Raw genomic sequence first — 9,269 nt, forward strand, 5'->3', positions numbered from 1 at the left:
TTTTCTTTTTTTACAAAATTTCAATCACAAATACAGAAAGTGTCTAGATTAAACTGTCCAAAAGTTAAATTTATTTTAGAAAATAAGCAAGTTTTACAATTTATTTCTTCTGTGAGAACAATCACTAAGAATTAGGCCATCTGTTTTAATGATTAAATATAATGCAACAATTTAAAACAATCTAGCAATGAGTTGTTCAACTTTCCCAGTAACATTTGATAACACCATTTGTTATATTTCATTTTTAAAATTTTTTATATTTTTAACTATTATAAAATGGCAAAAAGCTTAATTTCGAGGGTAGGGATGGGTTTTATAAAAACTTGTAAGTGCTAATAACCAGTAAAATTGTCATTAAGTCTGACCCTACCGGAGATACATGCCATTCCCTTTATCTTCCCCTCGATCTTTAATCATCAAAATTTAATATCATCGATCCCCAATAAACAGAAATTTTCAACAAAAAGCACAGCAGTTATTAAGCTCCAAAAATAATGAACAAAACTGTGCCAAACATCCATGCATACAGAAATATCTCCAGAAATTTTTTGCATTTCTTTATGTTTTAAGGTCCCCCGAGTCCAAAAATTTAAAAATCTGGAGGGGTCATTTTTTGACCAATCGCCATACTTTTCTTCTGTTACATATATGCCAGGGAAGTAATAATCCTAAAAATCTATCCAGAAATCTTTCCATTCTCTCAAATTTTATACATATTTACAGACAAATATTTGCTTCTTAATAAAGATTTTTGGATAGTTTTCTAATTCAAATTGCTTTCCTAAAAACTCACACGAATTCAGTCATAGGTACATTATCGGTAATCAACAAACGAGAGACTAAGAGCTGCTAGATAAAATTAATATACTTACATTTTACTATAAACATTCTAAAACTAATATAGCGTAAAGGTCTATTCTACTTCAACTTAAGCATTAAACTTAATTTCCATGCATCATTAATAGCTTGAAAAAAAATGCCAAGATAACAAGCGTATCTCATTCTGATTGTCATCCGCTTGCCCAAAACTAATTAATTTTAAACATTTATTAACTTATCACACGACAACAAATTTTATAGCACCACAAGCTATTGGTGACGATCATAATCGATTATAAAAAATAATTACTTTTACCTTTTACCCGCATTTCAAAACAAGGTGGTCATTTAAAAACGACTTTAAATTAAACACAATTAACGTTTATGGCCAAAAACATCATAACCGCACGTCACAAAATATCCCTTAATTATATCATTTAGGAGAGCAAGAGTAATGAATTTGTCTTTCAAATGGCGTCGGAAAACGCAATATTTAAATCTCCAGAACCACCGACAAGATTCCCAGGGGGTCTCATAAAATTGCCGACATCACATTTATTCTGGCATTTCCTCCTTCCCCGACGTCGAAGGCACCGACAAAAATCGAGTTTACGCGTACCAAACAGTCCGTCCCGGCAATTCTTCGTCCGTCGAGTCGACAACTCAAACCCGACACAAAACATCCAACCACCGTAATCGTGATTACAAAAAATTTAAGTAAAACCATCATTCAAACATTCAAAATTTATATATAGTTAATCTTATTATATAATCGAGATGAATTGATAACAATAATAATAAGTGCAGAGCCAAAACGGTTAGGAGTCGATAGTCGAAATTTGGTACACAGTTAGGGTACATCACGAGAACGTACACTAAGAAGAGATTTTTCAAAATTTTCCCCCCTCGGAGGAGAGGGAGAGAATTAAGACTTATCCTAAAAAACTCTGCTTCTACTGTACTATTTTAGATGCAACTTTTTATTTTTAACCACATTTTAGTAGGGTATGTCACGAGAACGTACATAGAAAAAGGGATTTTTCGAAATTTCCTCTCGCGGGAGAGAGGGGGTTAATCCCATCTCTCTCCCTGGCGGGAGGAAAGCCCCGCAGCAGTATTACCCCGAAAAAACTTGCGATTCTACTATACTATTTTAAATGTGGTTTTTGCATTTTCGTAAAGTATGCCACAAAATCACATTAAGAGATTTTTGGAAATTCAACCGCCCAAGGAACGAGGAAAGACAAAGGAAAGAGTTAGTTTTAGTCAGTATAAAGTGTAAATGATAAAGAAAAAAAAGTAAATAGTGGCACATATAGTGCACATTTTGGAAATTAATATTTTGATCATTTTCACTCTTCGGGTAACCCAAAAACAATAAATCCAAAATAAACGAATTCGAACAAATATTTGAATTCGTTCCAAATTTGAAAAATTCGAAATATAACATTCCAAACAAGTTTTTTAGATTTTAGAATTTAAAATCAATCATTTTATTCAAACGAGGTTATCGTCAAGTAAGTTAATTCTCCATTATAACGAGAATTAACTTACTCGCCCGAGCAACGCCGGGCTCATCCGCTAGTTCTCAATAAAGGTTAAGCTCGTCGGACATTCTGAAAAACCGAATTCTAGGCAAACGGATAAAATTTAATCCGTTTGTAACCACGAGATAAAACGGGTCCGAAGTAGTTTTCTGACAAAGCGTAAAATATTTGTGCATTTTGTTACTTTTGTTAAAGAAAAACTATAATTTTACGGGTTTTGAAGAAAGACCTTATCTCTCTAGTGTTGTGCTCGATTCAAAACCGTAGTTAGCGGCATAAACCATAAAGGTTAAAGTCTAAGGGTAAAGTCTACTAACAAATATTCATTTATAGAACACTGCTTTGAAGTAGCGAAGAACGAGATACAAAATGCTTCCGATTCCACCAATCTCACGAAACATCTTTGTCGTAAAAAATAATGGCATTCCCGAGTACAGTAAGAAATGCAGAGGTAAACACGTCGTCAGTCGACAGGCGAAATCTTGAAACTTCTGCAAAGTTTGCAAGTAGGTCACTCACACGTAATTCCTTTATTTAAAACTTTACGCTTAAGATACACCACCGAAATTCGTTAAAATATCGTCACGTGTAGATATAAAAATTATTTAAGGTCGAAAATAGGTAGAAATTCTTTTAACTAACCTGGAAATATCTTACAGATCACGCTCCGTACGTCCGTCGAACATACCGCTGAAGAGTGCCCTCTAGCGTATTTTCGTCTGGAATGACGCGTGCAAAGTTGCCAGGTGGTCTTTCACTTTTGTTTACATTTTTATGTACCGTTCGTACGGAGGTTTTCGTCGTTTGCTGGTGAAACTTCGAGAAAAGCCTCCAATTCGGCATTTTTTTTTAAATACACAATTATAAACGAATGTACTACAATTTTTAAAAAGTCTAATTTAATTATTTTGGAAAAATATTCGTTACTTCCTACTTTTATCTAATAGTTTACATTACTACGTAATATACAGTACTTCTCCGAGATTTCGTAAATTATGCATTTGGTGCGGTTCGGTTTGGTTCATAAACGGCAACGCGACACCTGGGCCGTGTACCGAGAGAAACGTTTCCCGAGAGAACTTCTACGAGAAACTGGCCTCTATTTAGGCGTTACGGACGTGGAGAAAACCCGGAAAACTCTACGTGGCTAGCCCGTCCTGGTAAGGCGCGAATCCCCGACCGAACTCTGTCTTCAGGGAACGGAATCGCTCGGCCACTGGTGGGCCATATTTTTTTTTTTTTTAATTTATACGAGGCAGTATAATTAATAATTAAAATCGCCGGGAATTGGCGGAAATGTTAGATAATACCACGAGGCAAGTTTTGTGCTTATATTGTAATTATTCGAATTTGAATTTGATTCGAAATGAAAAAATATTCGCACCCGCTTGCTTAATATTTAGTTGGAAGAGGAGTCAACAAATTAAACATTTTTAATGATAAGAAACACTATAGCGAGACAGACGATCTCTAATTATAATTGCACCCCCAATTTTCTGTTTTGTTTATTTGTTTTCATATATCTTATTACAGAAGCTTGTAGCCGAGTTAAACATTTATTTTGTCATAATAATAAAAACGACTCTCACTCGGTCTCGTAGGCACCGCGAAGATAAGCGGCTGGACAAGTAGAGCACTCGGGAGGAGGCAGAGGGATACTGACGTTCCCAACAAAGAAAAAATTTTCCAAAAATCGTTTTTTAATTAAAATTCGTTTGATTTCTTTTTTATTTATATTGCGTCGTGTTTTCTATTTCTATACTACTTATGAACTAACGGCAACATAAGGCAAGAATTTTAGTAAATTCGCATTAAAAATATTTTTATCCGTTCAACTGGGCTCCTCTGAAGATTAAATTCTAAGTGAGCCACTGAGCTCGACTCATATAATTATGAATATTTGGTAACAAGTTTTCCTGTTTTAATAAAACGTTAACTTTTTAATGCCATTTTATAAAAACGTGCATTTTCCAATTTATTTAACACTAGCTGGTGTACCCGGCTTCGCTCAGAGAGTTGATATGAGATTGTGTGGTAGTTGGAATAGACGGATAAACTTTAAATTATGAGGTAAAAAAATTTTATTAAAAACATATTCTAACTATTTACAATACTTGTTTATAAACAACATTTTGCTCAAAAACTTTTACGAATAGGCGAAGGCACATATCCCACTAACCAGACGACCTGCCTCATTGAACTGGACAGTGATTTTTGCAACATAGCCACTAGTGAAAACGAACTCATCGACCAAATTTATCCAAACATTGTTCGCAACTATACCAATCCGGAGTAACTATTTCAAAGGGCAATTTTCGCAACTAAAAATAATATTGTCGACGATATCGACTTTAATATTCAAAAGAAAATTCAGAACTGGTAAGAGCTCTTCCTCTATTAAGTTTGAGCATTGTATAAAATATAAATCAAAGCAACTTTTTATTAAAAAATATACTAAGTACACTTTACACAGTTTTCACACTTTATTTTCGATTTATATTCAGTCACTGTATCACTTTGACTACTCACACTTCACTGTTTGTTTTTATTCACTCGCTGCACTACTTTGGAATTTTCACTTCTTTTTCGGTTCTTCCCTTCGTCACTGATAAGAAACTGACGTTCGAACCTACGACGGATCTTGCTTTATATACCCCCACCGATGGGTAGTCCCACCCATACAAAAAAGGCTTCGAATGGTCCACAATGTTCCAGAACATTCCACAACATTCGAGTGTGTTCTGGAATGTTCCAGTATGTTCCCGAACATCCCGGAACATTCTGGAATGCTCTCGAATGTTCTGGACTGTTCTAGAAATTTCTAGAGGACGAAGCTTCCAGCCCTTATATCTTCAACAGCACGCCCTTCGGGTAAAAACGGGAACCCTCTTCATGGATGGGGGATAGAGGGCTACCACATCATATAACTCCCTTGATCGTATCGGGACTCGTTTTTGAGTTTTAGCGGCACGCACATTGTACACTTACCTTTATTATATATATTGATTAAACACCTTAAAATGACTAAAAACAATACAATAATAAAGCTCGAGAAGCGTTATTTTGTCGAATTACGATTTCTCTATTAAAAAATATATTTAAAAAATCCAGCAACGAGTTGCCTAACTTTTCCGGCTGTTACTTTTATTAAAAATAACTTTTATATTATTAATTGTAATAAATAAAATTGTGTATGGTGCCACCTGTCATAAAGTTTTTTTTTAATAATATATCCTATCATTAATTATAACAAAAAAGCAAAAGGCTTAATTTTGAAGTTTACCTTCAAAATTAAGCCTTTTGCTTTTTCGATGAGTAAAGATGAGTTTTTAAAAATATTGTAAATGTCAGTAACGATTAAAATTTTCATTAAGTCCGATCCTATTCGAGATAGTACACGTGACCCCCCTCTATTTTCTCACCCCTTCGACCTTTAGCCACCTAAAGTTATCATCGATGCCCCTTATATATAAGTTGCCGTGCCAAATTTCGTTTCTAATATTGCAGAATGAGTTAAAGATGATTGTTAACCCATCCTGCAATATTAAACGAAATGGACACCAACGCATACACGCACGGAATTTCCCCCTTTTACTTTGTTCGTCTGAAATTTTTAAGAATTGTAGATCTATAAATCCCACTGGCAACCGTCTGTTTTTATGGAAAGCTTAGGGGCAGGAGGCCCGATTAACAAGATACACACTTCCGGTATAAACCGGAAATCACATTATTTCAATTCAAAAATTTTCCTGAATGGAGTTAGACGGATGACTGTTACACTCGATTGTTAACAGGAAAAGTATAATGCACGGGAGCAAGACTACTAAAATTGAGAACATTGTGACGATGTCGCAATACATAATTGCTCGTTATGTATACATAACAGCCAGGACCATTACACAAAATAGGTTTCGTAAATTTATGTCTGTATGAATGTGATTTTTTGTCTCCCTAATAATAATATCGCAAATGGGGAGCCTCGCGCTCCCCATTTGCGATATTATTATTAGGATGGTCGCTTTAGATTACAACACTTGGTAAGAATATAGCATGGTTCTGTAATGGTGATGTATCATGCATGTGTATCTTAAGTGGCGCAGAGAGATTAGATACTAAGCAAGACCTTTGTTCCCATAACAGATATTCAAAATATCTGTCTCAGCTTTTCTCCACCATTTTCTGTTTGCAACTCTGAACAATCACATCTTTACAAATACGTTTTTTGTAGGGACAGATTAAATTTTCCCTATTTTTATGAGCAGTTAGCGAATTTAAAATTGGGCTATCGGCCACTAGACCAGATTTACGTTTATCACATCTTATAGTTGCACAAATTTTTCTGGCTAAAAATTTAGCTATGTAATAAATTACGCGTTCAACACATTAAGATGCTAGGTATTGCTCGTTATATAGGTATATAACGAGCAATTATTTATTGTGACATTCCAGGCTGTAATTTTTAATCATACTTTTGATTTAATTTAATATATGCTCTCCACCTCAAATTAGTAGTGTCTTGCTCCCGTCATAGTTTTCCATTAGCAATGGAGTCGTGCCGGTCATCTAACTCCTTTCGGGGGAAATTTTTCAATCGAAATAATGTGACTTCCAGTTCTGAAGTTCATGTCTGGTTAATCGAGGCCTCCATATCTGGTCTAGACTTTCATGCATCTAACTCCGTTCTCAAGAATAAGGAAGGGCAGCCAGACAAACGACAGTGAAAATTTATAGGTCTACAATTTTTTAAGATTGCAGCCGAATCATTCTGAATTTTATCGTAAGCTAACACAAAGCACAAAGCCAGCTGTTGTAAAGCTTATATATAACTTTTTCTGGTGTAGCTTGCTCACCAGTGGCGCGTTATCCTAAGGGCAAAAAATGAAATCCTTTTTTGCTCTCAGGATAACCTCAAATTGATTAGATAATCTAATCAATTTGAGGTTATCCTAAGAGAGCCCTGGCCCAGGACCCCCAGGCTGTAGGAGGCCTCGAAAGTAATAAAGTTACAAATATAAAAAAAGGTTAATTAAAATAACAAATTAAAAATATCAAATACTTTATTTCTCCTATACGTAGTTAAAAATGATCTTAAAACTAAGCAAAGATACAAAATTTTTGATACTTCTTATTCGCCACACCTCGGCTGAAAACGGTACTTTCTTCCTGCTGCGCAGAAAAACTTCCTGGCCGAGGGAGGTGAAAAATCGTATATACTCCACGGGAAGAAACAAATAATGCATCCCTAGGTCTGTAATATACTATTGTTTCTGTTTCATTAAGGGGGCCCCATCTCGGTCCTGGCCCAGGGCCCCTTACGTTCTAAATACGGCACTGATTAGATAGGCCTCAAACCAATCTTTTATAAGCAAATATTTCCCCTAAAATACAAGAAGAAAAATGTTTGAATGTGTTTTCGAAACCGTGTTTTGCGAAGATATTGGACTTGAAACTCACATTTGAGTTATAAATAAACACTTGGCTTTATTTCCATCATTTTCCTCAAATATTTCCTCAAATTCAACTAAAATGATGGAAATAAAGCCAAGTGTTTATTTATAACTCAAATGTGAGTTCGAAGTCCAAAAATGTTTGAAATTAACACTGTACACGAGGCTCCCTAATTCAAACTTGCCTGGGCTCCACAAAGTTGTTATGAACTACTGTTGCACAAAAGAAGTGCTAGCTTCTATAATTGGGATGTCTTCCAACTAAATGCAATTACCAGCTTTGCCAGCATTTATTTGTTTCTGAACTAAAAGTTTTTATATGCTGCTTTGAATTGGCATTCAGAATTATTATTGCATCCTCCTTGCACTCCGACTAGTGTTTCTTTCCAGGGATTCCGCCGTTTATTCCCTACGAGAAAAATCTCGGGAAACGTTTTTCCCCTGAGAAATCTCGCATTTCAATAATAATTTATCACTTCAGGTTTTCTTTCTATAATTTATTATACGAAAAATTGCATTTTGAAGACTCACCTGAGAGAGAAATTTTGAGGTTTCGTGCTGCATATTACCTATGTTTCACTTGTTAGTTCTTGTAATATCTATGTATTGTGATGCGCATCATCGAGCAGCGGAGCACTCGCTGAAAGTAAATATCACTCATCGCTGCATGAAAGTATGCATGAAAGTAAATATCACTTTAGTTTCGAATTCTCATTTATAAGTTAAGGAATTTGTAAAAGCTTACATTCCCGTTAATATCCTATCGTTTGTAACTGTAAATGTGATTATTTGAAATTCCTTTACTATTCAATTACTTGTATTTTACAACAATTTATTTTAATATAATTCATAAAATCAAACCATTGTAAATTCAGAGTCATTTGTTTGGAAACATTTTTTAAAAAACCAAGTACAACAATCAACAACCTGTAAAGAGTGTAAAGCTGAGATAAAGTGCAAAGGTTGGTCCAACAAAACTATTATCATTTTTAATAAAACAGAATGCTTTGCAAAAAATAGTTACAAAGTTTTCTATGCTAGATGGTATAGCTGTTACCGCTAAAGCTCGAAATCCGTTAATGTGCGCATTACCTAGCTAATCTGCAGATTAACTAGGGTGATCTGTTAAAGCTGCGAAAATTATTCCATTTCTCAAATTACCTACTAGGCACTCGGTAAAGTGAAAATAAGATCTTTGCTGGAACAACAGCAACGTTTCTGTACGCTTAAATTAACATAATGTTATTTATTTAATTTTCAATATCTAAAGAATCAAGTTAATACAATCAACAAATTAGTTGATTGAATCAATCAATCAATCAATTAAAAAAACTTTAATACAAAAATCAAACGGTTTAAAATATTATTACAATTAGGGAAATGAATTTGCAAAACATATGATAAAATTGTACTTACTTATTAGTGCAATCTAAAGATTGGTGACACTTTGAATTAC

The 9,269-nt window shown here is 34.5% G+C and overlaps 1 protein-coding gene across 2 annotated transcripts in view; it reads right to left on the reverse strand.

Annotated features, from left to right (window-relative positions):
• The window catches only part of LOC111622851, a 49,337-nt gene extending 46,212 nt beyond the window's left edge, over nt 1–3,125 (reverse strand). The window contains exon 1 of one of the 2 annotated variants that reach the window (XM_023365278.1): nt 3,009–3,125. The gene's annotated coding sequence lies outside the window, so the exon portion shown is untranslated. The remainder of the gene's footprint in view (nt 1–3,008) is intronic. The other variant, XM_023365279.1, reaches the window with a different exon arrangement.
• Nucleotides 3,126–9,269: the final 6,144 nt, after the last annotated feature.

The sequence above is a fragment of the Centruroides sculpturatus genome, unplaced genomic scaffold (assembly GCF_000671375.1).
Source record: "Centruroides sculpturatus isolate CEXI.00-Female unplaced genomic scaffold, Cexi_2.0 scaffold226, whole genome shotgun sequence".
Taxonomy (NCBI): Eukaryota; Metazoa; Arthropoda; class Arachnida; order Scorpiones; family Buthidae; genus Centruroides; species Centruroides sculpturatus.